The sequence below is a fragment of the Marmota marmota genome, unplaced genomic scaffold, assembly GCF_001458135.2.
Source record: "Marmota marmota marmota unplaced genomic scaffold, marMar, whole genome shotgun sequence".
Lineage (NCBI taxonomy): Eukaryota > Metazoa > Chordata > Mammalia > Rodentia > Sciuridae > Marmota > Marmota marmota.
The window spans coordinates 1,995,520-2,011,266 of NW_025999896.1; the positions used below are offsets into that span (position 1 = coordinate 1,995,520).

Genomic DNA, 15,747 nt, shown 5'->3' on the forward strand with positions numbered 1-15,747 from the left:
GAATGACATTATAAATCCACTGAATTGGCATTTAGAGAATACTATACACAATAACAGCAGCATGTAAACTCTTTTCTTTTTTTTTAAAGAGAGAGAATTTTTATTTATTAATTTATTTATTTTAGTTTTTGGCGGACACAACATCTTTGTTTGTATGTGGTGCTGAGGATCGAACCTGGGCCGCATGCATGCCAGGTGAGCGCGCTACTGCTTGAGCCACATCCCCAGCCCCAATTCTTTTCAATTGAATATGTAATATTCACCATGATAGACCAAAACCTGGGTCACAAAACAAACTTTAACATATTTAAAATAATTGAAATCCTACTAAGCAGGTTTGCTGACCATAATAAAATGAAAATTGAAACCAATAACATAAAGCTATCTAGAAAATCTTCAAATGCTTGGAAATTAAACAAAACATACCTAAATAGCATTTGGGCCCAGAAAATATATGAAGAGGGAGTATTATGCCAAAACCAAACAAAGAAGAAAAGAAAACAGGCCAATATCTCTTATAAACACATATGAAAAAATATTCAACAAGATATTAACAACAAATCAAGTCCAGCGATATATAGAAAGAATAAAATGTACAATGACTTGATGGGTTTATCCCAGGATGTAATACTGGTCTAATATTTGAAAGTCAATAAACAAAATCTACATTAAAGACTAAAAAAGGAAAAAAAAAGCATATGATCATGTCAATTGATGCAGTAAAAGGATTTGATAATTTTAATGCTCATTAATGATAAAAATTTATAGGCCAAGTGCATGCAATAGCACATGCCTGTAATCCCAGCAACTCCAGAAGCTGAGGCAGGAGGATCCCAAGTTTGAGGTCAGCCTTAGTAACTTAATGAGATCTTATCTCAAAATAAAAAGATAAAAGGGGCTAGGGATGTAGCTCAGTGGTAGAGCACCCTAGGTTAAATCCCCAGTACTGAAACAGCAAATAAATAAATAAATACTTTCCAAAAAAATTAGGAACATGAGGGACTTTACTAATCTGATAATGGGCATCTACCAAAAGCAAACAAAAAATAAATAAATCTGCTAATATACTTATTGGTAGGTAAAAGACTGAGTGTTTCCCTCAAAAAACCTACACATATTGGAAAGGAAGAAATAAACCTATTTGCAGTTGAAAGGTCTATGTAGAATTCCTAAAACAAGGATAATGAATAATAAATGCAAACAAATTAGATCCACAAACTATATCTTCTAGAACTAGTGAGTGACTTTAGCAGAGTCACAAGAAACAAGAGCAATTACAACACCTGTCATATTTCTACATACTAACAATGGACACTTGGAAATCAGAATTTAAAACACAATACCATATACAACATCTCCAAAAGGATAAAAAGAGATACTAAGTTATCTAACAAAATGTGTGGGATCTGTATAATGAAAATTATAAAATGCTGCTGAAATAAATCAATGATCTACATAAATGGAGAGACATACCATGTTTATGGTTTGGAAAACCTAAAATAGTTAAGAGTTCCTTCCAAAATGTTTTATAGATCAACATAATTCCAATATTAGTAGGATATTTTTGTAGCTACTTATAAGTAGATTCTCAAATTTATAGGGAAAGGCAAAGAAACTGGAGTAACCAAAGGATTTTGAAAAAAGAATAATATTAGAGGAAGTACATTATTTTAAGAATTATTACAAAGTTATGAGTAGAAAGCTAAACAAGTAGATCTTATTAGATCAGATTTCTCCAGTTTTACTTGTGCTTATATCTGTGTGTTTGTGTTACCTTTTAATAATACGTACAAAAGTACAAAAAAGTGATATTTATTCATAAGCCAGATAATTTTTACTTTAATAAATTTCTACATTTTCTGATTTTTAAATATTGTGTTTTGTTTTTTACCACTGAGTGGATGGCACACAAAAATGAAGACAGCTAATATGCATAAATTGTGAGCATAATAAAACACATGTCTATAAGTCCATCACTCAATTGAAGAACATTGCCATTGCATGGCTGCATAAAATCAGAAAAGAGTAATAAATCCATTAAAGTCACCACTGCTTTCTTCCTTTCTTGGCTCCAGGGACACCTGAGCTATGAGGCTGACCTCTTCATTTTGAGTTCAATTCTCCCAGTCTTGAATGGTATGGTCCATCGTCTGGCCTCTGAACCTCAGCCTCCTCCTTGGTGTACCCCCAAAACACCATGTGACACATAAGACTATTAAATAACATCTGGACATTTTGATCAGGGACCCAAAACACAACTGAAGAGAGGAGTGTGTCAACCATTCATGCAGTTCTCTTTACAAAGGTACACTGGGCTAGGCATGATGACCAGCACCTGTAGTCCCAGCTATTGAGGAGGCTGAGGCAGGAAGATCTCTGGAGCCCAGGATTTCCAGATCAGCCTGGGCAATATGGTGAGATTCCAACTCAAAAAAAAAAAAAAAAAAATTTGTTCCCTTGCATGTGTTTGTAAGAGTTGTAAGAGTAGGGATCTAAATCATAATGAACTATGCAAATTCAAACATTAAAATTTGACCATGAGTGAAGGAACCATCTAAGGGAAGGAGCAGAAGATGGCCACAGAGTATTAGCCACTGCATGCTATAGACAGGCAGCTGGGCACAAGGCAGATGATTCAGGTCCTAATCCCAAATCCAGAGGTGGGCAGGAGGCCAAGAGAGATTTTCCAACTGGGATCCCAGAATCTGGATTTCCCAGGTCTCCTAATTTCCTGTGTAGATGAAGGGAATGAACATAACCTTATTCCAACCCACTGCCCCTAGTAGGTCCACGCCACCATCATCTCTGGCTTGGATTTGTGGTAGTGCCCCCAATGCTCCCAGCCTCCGTTCTTCCCCCTGCAACCTGTTCTCTGCTTAAAGTACTCCCGTGGCTTCCCTTCGATCTTCTAGTAAACTCCACCCCCACCCCTCATCTTACCTGCAAGCTTGCCTAATATGGCCCCAGGGCACCTCTCCAGCCTGGCCTCATTCTGCTCTCACTCCTTGGGTTGCACCAGTTTGCCAAGCTCAGTCCTACCTTAGGACTTTTGCATGCCTTTGCCTGGCCCTACCCCCAGCTCTTCCCCCCAGCTGGCTTCTTCTGAAAGTTCAGGTTTCAATTTAAATGTCACCTCCTCTGAGAGATCTTTCCTGACCACCCCAGTCATGTTCTTGTAAATGCTTTAATTTTATTCACAGAATTTGTCAGTATTGGTAATTTCCCTGTGTCCTGATTAGTTTTATTAGCAACCGATTAGAATTTGAGCCCAAGCAACACTGGATCCTGGTATGTCTTCCTTGCTAGAGCATGTCTGGTACCCAAGATGGCACTGGCACCTATTAGGCTCTGAACACATATTTTAGACGTTTGATGAATGAATGAAAGTGAAGAGGAATTTGGCCAAAAGTCACATGGCCAATGAATGACGGAACCAGTGCTGGAACTCAGATCTCAACCTGAGGTCACAGTCATCGCCTCTGCCTTCTGTATTCCTTCCTCTCTCCCCATCAAATCTCCAAGAGCCTCCTCTGCCCTAGTAAAATAAAATAAGCATGCAGATCAACTCCTGCCCAGGTGGGATCAACTAGTAATGATCATGGAGTAGCTTTGAAGGAAAAGAAATCACACAAACAGACTAAAAGAGAAGTGTAAATCCAAGAAGCTTTTGTGGAAAGGTGCAGATATTCCTGGGGGTGATTTTCAACTGAAGATAAAATTCTAAGACTCTTTAACAATCACTGTCCAAAAGATTTCTTATTGTTCATTCATTCACTCAATTCCTCATCCAGCGTTTGTTCATTCAGCATTTAAGGTATATTTGTGCAGGTGCTGGGAATGCTTTGCTCTGCCCTCTGGCTCCTCCCACAGTGGACCTCTGCAATCTACTTCCTCTCCTTTGGGGTTGCTGACCACACCATTGTGGGGGACAGCCCTCAGGGGACCAATTTCCTGCACTAAGACAGGAAATGGAAACAAACAGAACCACACTCATTCTCAAAATGCATCAACATCTCATTTGTTTTTAATTGCAGGAATGAGAGAAATTGCTTAGGAAAGAAGTTTGCCCTCTCAAATCCCAAAGCATGTCTTCAAAGGTTTTCTCAAAGCATCTTGATGCAGCCGAGCTGACACTGCACGCTCTGGAATGGTGAAGACTTAAAGAACTGATAGGAGCTGAAGGTTGCCTCCACCTTCCACAGAATGACTCTGACTTTTTGACTTCCCCCGTGTGCATATTCCGTTCAGCCCTGCTGACCCTGCCCTGAATATATATATGCGTGAACGTGGCTTTGGTCCAGCCCAATGAATGCCCCACTGGCTTTTTTTGTGAGTTTCTCAGCAAAAAAGGGTAAGGTTTTGTAATTCATTCATCCAAGAAGCACTTACTATAATTTGTAGTAGCTACAACCCTGATCAGCCATCTCTGCTCTTCCACTCAACTGTCAATTTGCCAGAGGAACACAGGTGATCATCGTGAATGTAAAAAACAAACAAAGCCTGAGCGTAAAACTTCCATCCTTGGGCTTTGGTATATCTCTTCAGGTGCTTTAGAGGCCCCTCTGTCTATTTCCTATTCCTGGTAATATTACTGGTGACTGAGGTTTTTGAATGAATCAAAAGGCATCCATGGAAAGCTATTCATGTGGCAGACATTATACCAGACCTGAGAGTTTAGAAATTAATGAATGAGACACAGTCTTTGCCCAGAGGGGCTTCTGGTCATACCGTAACTTCTTCACGACCACAGTGTGATTCTACTTGCCCAATAATCTTTTTTTAGGGGGTGGGGGGAGTTCCCGGGGATGGAGCTCAGAGGCACTCAACCATTGAGCCACATCCCCAGCCCAATTTTGTATTTTATTAGAGACAGGGTCTCCCAGAGTTGCTGAGTGCCTGGATAAATTGCTGAGGCTGGCTTTGAACTGGCAATCCTCCTGCCTCTGCCTCCCAAGCCGCTGGAATTACAGGCATGTGCCATTTGCCTAATAGTCTTGAATAGGCCTCACACATTCCCAGCCAACCATTAAGGCAAGGAAAATATCTCCGAGGCCTAACATACACAACATACTTGTGATGGTTAATTTTATGTGTCAGAAAAGGTTTATTGTATCTCCCAGTTTTGGAGGTTTCAGGCCATGGTGAATTGACCTTATTGCTTTGGGCCTGTGGTAAGTCAGCACATCATGGCAGGAACACAGGGTGGCGCAAACCCACTGACTTCACAAGCCAGGGGGCAAAAGAGAAAGGTGATGGACATGGGTTTCCGTAATCCCCTTCATGAGCACACCCCCAATGACCTAAAGACCTCCCTCTAGGCCCCACCTCTGAGAGGTTCCACCACCTCCCCATATCACTAGTCTGGGGACCAAGTCTTTTCTACATGGGCCTTTGGGAGACATTCAAGGTCCAAACTACAGCAGAGTGTTTCTGGAAGAGATTAGCTTTTGAATCGTAGACTGAGTAAAGAAGATGCGCCCTCACTGAGTGGGTGGGCATTACCCAATTCTTTGAGAGCCCAATTAAAACAAAAAGTAAAGTCAATTTGCTCTGTCTGCTTGAGCTGGAAAATCCATCTTCACCTGCCCCTTGGATATCCGTGATCCTGCATCCTGAGCTTTCAGACTTAATTGGAAACCATCACCATTGGCTTCCCTGATTTTCAGGCCTTTGGATTTAGGTTAGAATGATACCATGAGATTTTCCTGGGCCTTCTGCTTGCTGATGGCAGACTATGGGAGTCTCAGCCTCATTAATCACCTGGGTCAGTTCCTCATAATACATTCTATACCCACAGGTATAATATGAAACATATAAACCATATACATATAAAATGTGTGTTTACATATAAACATTATATATACATATCTATCTATATCCTATTGATTTTGTTTCTCTGCAGCACCTAAATAATGCAATGTTTAACCACCAGTTGCACGGATGCACACAGGGAAACCCTGTAGACTATTCTCTGCCTATATATGCTTAAAATTCACTTTTTACATCAAAAGCTAGGCACAGGGTAAAAAATATAAAAGACATGCATGGCTTTATAATGTAAAGTGAGAGTCCTTCTTACCCGTCCTCGGGTCCATCTCTTTCCTTCTCCAGAAGAAACCCATGTTTTTTGAAAAATTGAATCCGTGGTCAACATGGAAAAGTCAGATTGCACCCAAAAATAAAAATTTGAACTTTTGTTTGAAAGAAATCACTGGAAAGACAGGTAACACTGGGTCCACATTTCTTTATGGCAACCATCTGCTGGCACTGAAGTATGGTTGCCCCCATTGAAGGGCCATGTGCTCCCTAGGACCTCAGTCCCCTCCCCCCACCCACTACATCCACAGTACAGAGGTCTTAGGCAGTGCTAGTACCAACCACACCAACACTACTAGCTTGGCTGTGGCATCATTTATGCCAGCTGCTGGCTTCTCAAAAGCAGACACTTTAGCAATTCACAGGTTATGTTGTGGTTCAAGTTCTAGTTCTCAAAGCAAAGAGTTAATTACAGGATATTCAGTGTGGACTGGGCATTGAGGTGAGCCACCGTGCCCATGTAAGTCATTCAACAAACATTTCTGGTGCATCTTGCACTTCTCCAGGGCACCTGGTTCTTTATATTGTGTTAATTGTCTGGTTGCCTGCACCCGTACATAACTTCACGAGGGCAGGAATGTTGTTTTGTGTCCCCGTTACCTGATACTGTTTGTGTCACACAGAAGGCCCTCTCAAGCCCCATCTTGGACCTCTCAGGGTGCAACTCAGTCTGGCTGCTGCTTTTGTGCCACAAAAAGATGTGCAAGGTGCGGAACAATCCACAGCATGCCAGGCGTCATCTCACACTCCCCATCCCTCTCCCAGTTTGCCCAGTGAGCATAAGCATGCACATCACAGGAAACCAAGACACCGGTCTCTGACAACATCCTGGAAGGTCCCCAGCAGCTGGTGTGGGATGGACCCCGACCACCTGGGACTGTGGCACTAATAGGTGTGAAGTGTGGGAAAAGGGACAGGAAATCAATGAAGTAATTAAATTTGGATATGAGATGATGCTAAGTGCTATAAAAATAAAGTTGGGAGGGGGAATGAGAGGTCCCTGAGTTGGGGAGGGATTTTGAGGCTTTATTATATATTTAAAATTATTTTTTAGAGTTGTATTGTAAGCCAGGTGTGATGGTGCATTCCTGTAATCCCAGTGGCTGGGAGGCTGAGGCAGGAGGATTGAGGGTTCAAAGTCAGCCTCAGAAACTTAGTGAGGCCCTAGGCAGCTCAGCGAGACCCTGTCTCTAAATAAAATATAAAAAGGGGCTGGGATAATGGACACTACTGAAATACAGAAGATAATTAGAAACTATTTTGAAAATTTATACTTCAATAAAATAGAAAATTTTGAAGACATTGACAAATTTCTGAAGACATATGATCTACCCAAACTGAATCAGGGATACATACACAATTTAAACAAATCAATTTCAAGCAGTGGAATAGTAGACACCATCAAATGCCTACCATAACCAAGACAAGCCCAGGACCACATGGATTCTCAGCCGAGTTCTACAAGACCTTCAAAGAAGAATTAACACCAACACTATTCCAAGAAATAGAAAATAAAGGAATCCTCCCAAACCCATTCTACAAGGCTAAATATCTCCTTGATAATAAAACCAGACAAAGACACATCAAGGAAAGAAAACTTCAGACCAGTATCTCTGATGAGCATAGATGCAAAAATTCTCAAAAAAATTCTGGCAAATTGCATACAAAACATATTAAAAAGATAGTGCAGCATAATCAAGTGGGATCCCAGGGATGGCAGGGTTGGTTAACATACAGAAATCAATAAATGTAATATATCACATCAATAGACTTAATAAGAATCATATGATTATATCAATAGATGCAGGAAAAAGCATTTGACAAAATATAGCACCGCTTCATGTTCAAAACACTAGAAAAATTAGGGGTAGTAGGAACATACTTCAACATTGCAAAAGCTATCTCTGCTTAGCCCAAAGCCAGCATCATTCTAAATGGAGAAAAATTGGAAGCATTCCCTCTAAAAACTGGAACAAGACAGGGATGCCCCCTTTCCCCACTTCTATTCAACATAGTCCTTGAAACTCTAACCAGAGCAATCAGTCAGACAAAAGAAAGTAAAGGTACACGAATAGGAAAAGAAGAACTCAAACTATCACTATTTGCTGATAACATGATTCTATATTTAGAGGGTCCAAAAAAAATTCCACCAGAAAACTTCTAGAACTAATATATGAATTCAGCAAAGTAGCAGGATATAAAATCAATACTCACCAATCAAATGCATTTCTATACATACGTGATAAGTCTGCAAGAGAAATTAGGAAAACTACCCCATTCACAATAGTTGCAAAAATAAAATAAAATACTTGGGAATCAATCTAACAAAAAAGGTGAAAGACCTCTATCATGAAAACTACAGAACACTAAAGAAATTGAAGAAGACCTTAGAAGATGGAAAGATCTCCCATGCTCTTGGATAGGCAGAATTAATATTGTCAAAATGACCATACTGCCAAAAGTGTTATACTGATTTAAAGCAATTCCTATTAAAATCCCAATGACATTCTTCATAGAACTAGAAAAGGCAATCATGAAATTCATTTGAAAAAGTAAGCGATCCAGAGTAGCCAAAGCAATTCTTAGCAAGAAAAGTGAAGCGGGAGGCATCACAATACCAGACCTTAAACTATACTACAGAGCTATAGAAAACAAAACAGAATGGTATTGGCACCAAAATAGACATGTAGACAAATGGTACAAAATAGAAGACACAGAGACAAACCCGCATAAATACCGTTATCGAATACTAGACAAAGGCACCAAAAACATACCTTGGAGGAAAGATAGCCTATTCAAAACATGTGCTAGGAAAACTGGAAGTCCATGTATAACAAAATGAAATTAAACCTCTATCTCTCACCCTGCACAAAAATCAACACAAAGTGGATCAAAGACTTAGGCACTAGAATAGAGACCCTGTGCCTAATAGAAGAAAAAGTAGGCCTAAATCTTCATTATGTTGGCTTAGGACCTGACTTATTTAACAAGACTCCTAAAGCATAGAAGTAAAATTAAGAATCAATAAATGGTGGGCTGGGGATATAGCTCAGTTGGTAGAGTGCTTGCCTCACATGTACAAGGGCCTGGGTTCAATCCTTAGCACCACACAAAGAAAGAATCAATAAATGGGATAGATTCAAACTAAAAAGCTTTTTCTAACAAAGGAAACAGCCAATAATATGAAGAGAGAGCCTGCAGAATGTGAGAAAATCTTTACCACATGCACCTCAGATAGAGCACTCATATCCAGGATATATAAAGAACTAAAAAAACTTAACACCAAAAATAAATAAATAACCCAATCAATCAATTGGCTAAGGAATTGACAGACCCTTCACAGAAGAAGAAATACAGTCAACAAACATATGAAAAAGTGTTCATCATTTCTAGCAATTAGAGAAATGCAAATCAAACTACTTTAAATTTCATTTCACTCCAGTCAGAATGGTAATTATCAAGAATACATGCAGGGTTGAGATTGTGGCTCAGTGGTAGAGCGCTCGCCTAGTATGGGTGGGACCCGGGTTCGATTCTCAGCACCACATAAAAAAAAAATAAAGACATTGTGTTGTGTCCATCTACAAAAAAGATATTCTCTCTCTCTCTCTCTCTCTCTCTCTCTCTCTCTCAAAAAAAAAAAAAAAAAGAATACATGCAATAATAAGTGTTGGTGAGGATGTGGAAAAAGAGATTCACTCACATATTTCTGGTGGGATTGCAAATTGGTGTAACCACTATGGAAAGCAGTATGGATATTTCTCAGGAAACTTGGAATGGAACTACCATTTGACACAGCTATCCTATTCCTCAGTTTATACTCAAAGGACTTAAAATCAGCATACTACAGTGACACAGCCACATCAATGTTTATAGCAGCTCAATTCATGATAGCTAAACTATGGAACCAACTTAGAGGCCCTGCAACAGTTAGAATGGATTAAAAAATGTAGTATATGCACACAATGGAATATTATTACTCAGCCTTAAAGACGAATGGAATTATGGCATTTGCAGGTAAATGGATGGAACTAGAGAATATCATGCTAAGTGAAATAAGCCAATCTCAAAAAACCAAAGGTCAAATGTTTTTCTCTGATAAGCAGATGGTGATTTATAGTGTGTGGGGGGAATGGTAGGGATTGTGAGAGGAGAGTGAAGGGAGGGGTGGGGCGGTGGGGATGGGACAGACATTGTTACTCTATATACACGAATGATTACACAACCAGTGTGACTCAGCACCATGTACAACCAGAGGAATGAGAAGTTGTGCTCCATTTGTGCACCATGTGTCAAAATGCATTCTACTGACATGTATAACTAATTAGAACAAATTCTTAAAAATTAAAAAAAAAAAGGCTGAGTGTGTGGCTTAGTAGTGAAGCCCCTGGGTTCAATCATTAGTACCAAAAAAAAAAAATTGTGTTGTAAGGTTGACAGTTTGTAATTGTATGTATTAAAGAGATACAAAGTGCTGGGCCAGATGGCGCAAGCCTGTAATCCCAGCAGCTTTGGAGCCTGAGACAGAGAATTGCAAGTTCAAAGCCAGCCTCAGCAACAACAAGGCACTGCGCAACTCAGGGAGACCCTATCTCTAAATAAAATGCAAAATAGGGCTGGGGATGTGGCTCAGTGGTTGACTGGGTTCAGTCCCTGGTACAAATAAATAAATAAATAAATAGGGATATGAAGTGAGGTTACAATATATATGCACAATGAGGAATGATTAAGCTAAGCTAATTAACACATCCAGCACCTCACTTCACATTATTTAGAGTGTGAGAACATTGAAATTTATTTTCTTAGCAATTTTGAAATATACATGCTTCTCAATTTACAATAAGGTTACATCCTAATAAACCATCATAAATGAAAAATATCATAGGCCAAAACCACATTTAATACACTTAATCTACCAACCATCATAACAGCCGAGCCTATCTTAAACATCCTCAAAACACTTATATTAGCTTAGAATTGAGCAAAATCATCTAATACAAAGGCTGTTTTGTGATAAAGTATTAATACATCATGGAATTTATTGAATACTGTATTGAAAGTGAAAAACAAAAGTGGTTGTAGAGTGGTGCACGCCTATAATCCCAGCAGCTTGGGAAGCTGAGGCAGGAGGATCACGAGTTCAAAGCCAGCCTCAGCAATGGTGAGGCACTAAGCAATTCAGTGAGACCCTGTCTCTAAATAAAATTACAAAATAGGGCTGGGGATGTGGCTCAGTGGTCGAATGCCCCTGAGTTCAATCCCTGGTATCAAAAAAAGAAAAGAAAAGAAAAGAATGTTCTAGTAACTTTTCTTTAAGTTTAAAGGTTTTCAAAAGAAAATTTCAGTAGGGTATAGTGGCACACTCCTATAATCCCAGCAACTCAGGAGGCTAAGGCAGGAGGATCAGAAACTTAGTGGGGCACTAAGTAACTCAACGAGACCCTGTCTCTAAATAAAATACAAAAAAGGGCTGGGGATGTGTGTGGCTCAGTAGTTAAATGTCCCTGAGTCCTTGAGAATGGTCGGAATGGCTATGTTTCAGCACCATTGTAAAGTTGAAAAATCATAAGTTGAACCATTGTAAGTTGAAGATCACCACACACAACACATTATTATTATTATTATTATTATTATTATTATTATTATTAATTATTGGTGGTGCTAGGGATTGAACCCAGGGCACCCTACCACTGAACTATGTCCCCAACCCTTTTTATTTTGAGACAGAGTCTTACTAAGTTTCCCAAGTTGAATTCAAATTTGCAATCCTCCTGCTTCAGCCTCCCAGGTTGGTGGGACTTCAGGTGTGTGTCACCACGCCTAGGCGCAATCATTAACTACACTGTTATGACTACAGTCACCATGCTGTGCAAAACATCTCAACTCATTCCTTATTCTAACTGTAATTTTGTACCCTTTGACCAACATCCCTTCATTTTTCCTGCCCCCCCCAAGTGTGTGTGCAGTTTTTAAAAGGGTGATTAGGTATGTCTCCCAAGGGGATGACATTTGAATAAAATCCTGAAGGAGACAAGAGCGAGCCCTGCCAGATCTGCAGAGAAATGTTTCTGCCAAAGGGAACAACAGAAGTAGAGTCCTGGGGTGGGAGGATTCTTGGTGTCTCCAAGGGACAGTGTGGCCAGGGTGCAAAAAGTAAAGGGACAATAGGTTTGTGTTTGTGCACACCCTGTGAACTTTTTAAAGACCATCTTTTCAGGAATATTTGTATAGCAAACAGCCTTGCAAGAGAGAGTGCACAGGGCAGATTTACTTGCTGTCCAGAGATAATGTCTCCATTCAGGGCAAAGGTTGGACAGATTTGCCTGCAGCCCTCTGGGGGGAACCTGAGCTTTCTTGAATTCAGGTTTCCTTGGCTACGATGCCCAACATCCCTTTGGATTGGCCTCCACATGCCCCCAGGGGACCTTTGCCACAAGAGACACCCATGGACATAACACTCAGGTTGCTTGTTGGGCTGTGATAAAGTCCTTTGTCTCTGACCCTAGAATTTCGTGTCTTCCATCAGCATCCTCGAACTGTGGCCGGCTAACCTGCTCCTCATACGTAGGGCCACAGAGATCCTTCACAGTTCTTGACAGAGAGGCGAGGTCAGAGACAAGGACTGAATGAACGAATGAACGAATGAATTGGGATTCAGAGAGCATTCTTCCTCAAGTGCAGAAGATGAGCAATGAATAGTCCTCGGGGACATTGCATACAGAATCGGTCACTACCATGGAGGTCCAATGGGCCCAAGGACGATCACAGAAGGGGTAGAAAGAATCAAGTAGAGCCTGTTCACACTGTAGTTGGTGTGTGAAGATGTGGGGGACCATACTTCTGGGCTGAAGAACTAAAGAGAGAGGATTTGGAGGAGGAGGATTGTGCAGAAGCCAGCTCCCCAATCCTGGCTCCCAGAGCCCGCAGCAGGCTGCTCAGACAGAAGAACTTACCACCCAGCCCAGGCCTTCAGGACCAAAACCCGAGAGAAAGAAAGACAGGGGGCATCCCGCGATCACCCTCTGACTCCGCAGGTCCTGTGTCACCTGCTTCTCTCACCTCCCCAGGGGGGCCTCGCCTCCCACTGAGCTGCCTCACACTCCCCATCATCAGACTTGCCAGACAACAGAGCCCGGGTGTGGGTTTAGAGGTGTGATCAGTGGATTCCTTGTGAGGGGAGGAGAGTGAGCCCCAGGGGGCCAGGAGGCCAAGTCCCAGTTTCCTTGGCTGTCCCCTGTGGAGGGTGGCAGTCCTGTTTCCTCAAATGCGTCTGTCCCTGGCTGGGAAGGAAACACCTGGGTGTGGAAGAGCCCCTGGGGATGAGAAGCATTGTTCCCAGGGACCAGGGGCCTTGGGTGGGATCTGAGGGGCCTGGATACTGAGGCACCAGATGGTGGGCACAGTAGCTGGGCATTCACCTCTTGCCACTCAGCCAAGGAGCTCTCTTGGAGACAGTGTGAGGACAGGCCGCGGGCCCTAGAGGTGTGGCTTAGCATCCCACTTCAGAATGCCTGGGTTCCAATCTGCTCTGTCACTAGGGCCACTTGAGCTGCTGGTTGCTTCAACCCTCTCCTATCGGTAAAGGAGAGCGGAGAGGAGCACCTCCCTCACAGGATTGTCTTGGGGACTCAACAGGGGGATATTTGCACACCACTTAGGGCTAAATAAATGAACACAACAGGCCCACACCTGGGAGTCCTTTGCCAACTCTACTCCGCTGGAGCCAAATGGGGTGGCTGACTGTCCGTTCCCTGATCCCAACCTCTGTGCCAACTTTCCTGCCTCTGTGGGTTTGTGCACTCTGTCCCTGTCAGCCGGAAAGTCTCTTGCCCCATTTCTGTACCCCAGGCCTTTCCTCTCCCTGAAGGCTCAGCTCAGGTGGCCCAGAGCCCTCCCTGATCCCACACCCGGGGGGCTCTCTCTCCCCCACTCCTACACACCAGGGACCCTCGCGAGTCTCATTTCTGTGTCGGACTCTCATGGCCGTGTCTCAACTCCCAGGCCAGGTGGTCATCTCCTCAAGGACAGAGACCGGGCCTTGGTCAGGCTCTGCCACCAGCTGCACAGAGAAGATGCTTGATCCACGTGTACAGAGAAAAATCAAGCCGGATCAGCCAGACTGCCACTGAATTCCCCTGGAGAGGGACGCACAGGTGATGTCCCAGAAGGGACACAAACAGGGACCCGGATGACTGACTTGGAGTCCTCACTCATTCTCAATCTTTAGCAAGTCACCTCTCTCAGCCTCCATCTCCTGATCTAGGACCTGGGTGTTAAAACACGTATCCATCTGACCTCCAATTGCTGCTGAGAATCAAATGGGCAGAGGGGACCCTACAGCACGGGGCATGTAGAATGAGCCCTGTCATTCCTGGCGTATACAGAAGTCAAGGTCAAGGGAGCAGAGCTGCCCTTACAGGGTCCTGTGTGTTTCTTCATTGGAAAATCAGAAGCAGGCAGAGTGGTCCTAAGGACCACTAAGGCTGGGTAACTCTTCAGAAAGGTTGGCCTCAGCAGCCCAAGAGTTGGGCTCCTAAGAGCTGGGGACTCTCCGCCCCTCTGTGTCCCTCTTTCCCAACCCTTCCACCAGCTCTGCCCAGTTGTGTCTCTCCACACTCCCTCCCTGGAGACCCCTCCCTCCCTGGAGACCCCTCCCTCCCCAGCCAACACCTACCTTGGCTTGGCCACAGCTGCTCCACTCCTCAAACCCTCCAGCTGGTTAGCTCCCCACCTCGCACCCAGCAACACTAACCACCCCAGGGACCAGGACGTCTCGGAGGATCCTCTATCTGACTTTAGTCCTGACTGCTGCCTATAGATCTGCAGAGAACAGCCAGCCGCTCACAGGCCGGCCCTGTCCCTCCTCTTCCTTCCCCTTCCCCAAAGCCTTCGAAGCTCCTCCCAGACACATCCTGCTCGAGGCTGTTTTCTGAAGCCGCCTCTGTGGTCACCCCCCGCCCCCCACACTGGAGCTTCTTTATTCTGATCTGGTGCAAGGGGGCAGGACAGGGCACCTCCACAGGGATCCACTCCTCGGGTGCTGATGGGGCGGGGACGCAGGAGCCCTGACCTCTCTTCTGAGCTCCAGACTTGCCAACCTTTCCCCTCCCAGGTCATCACCAGCCACGTGTCCTTCAAGCACCTCTGACTCGACAGATATAAGCCAACTCATCATTTTCCCTCTAAAGCTGCTGTTTCTTTCCTCAGAACCCAAAACCTGGGGGTCATCCTAGCACCTTCCCCCCTCACCTGTTGCATCTAAGCCGCATCAAGTCCTGTCCATATCTCATGAATCCTCCACTGATTCCCATCCCCATGGTTGTCACTGCCTTATCAGGCCACCATGGTCTTTCTTCTGACACACTGCAACAGCCGGAGGTCTCCTTTTAATCCTGCCCCCATACCACAACCAAGGGCCTCTTTCAGATAGTAAAATGCAAATCTGATCAGGTTGCACCCCTGCTACAACCTTCAGTGGCTCCCTATTACTTTCATGATTATGGCCAAACTCTCCTTAGTGTGACTTTCAAGACTCTTCTTGATGTAGTTTCTCCTTAATCTCCAATCTTGTGTTTTCGCCTCTCGTTTCAGCCCCTCCCAGAAGTACTGCAGTTTTCGACAATCCAGACTCAGGGATTTTCTTCCCAACCC

The 15,747-nt window shown here is 43.1% G+C and overlaps 1 protein-coding gene across 4 annotated transcripts in view; it reads right to left on the reverse strand.

Annotated features, from left to right (window-relative positions):
* Pik3r6 (phosphoinositide-3-kinase regulatory subunit 6) overlaps positions 1–15,362 on the reverse strand; it is a 60,195-nt gene extending 44,833 nt beyond the window's left edge. For 3 of the 4 annotated variants that reach the window (XM_048798060.1, XM_048798059.1, XM_015504476.2), the window contains exon 1: positions 14,771–15,361. The gene's annotated coding sequence lies outside the window, so the exon portion shown is untranslated. Of the gene's footprint in view, positions 1–14,770 lie in introns of all 4 variants that reach the window. The other variant, XM_048798057.1, reaches the window with a different exon arrangement.
* Positions 15,363–15,747: the final 385 nt, after the last annotated feature.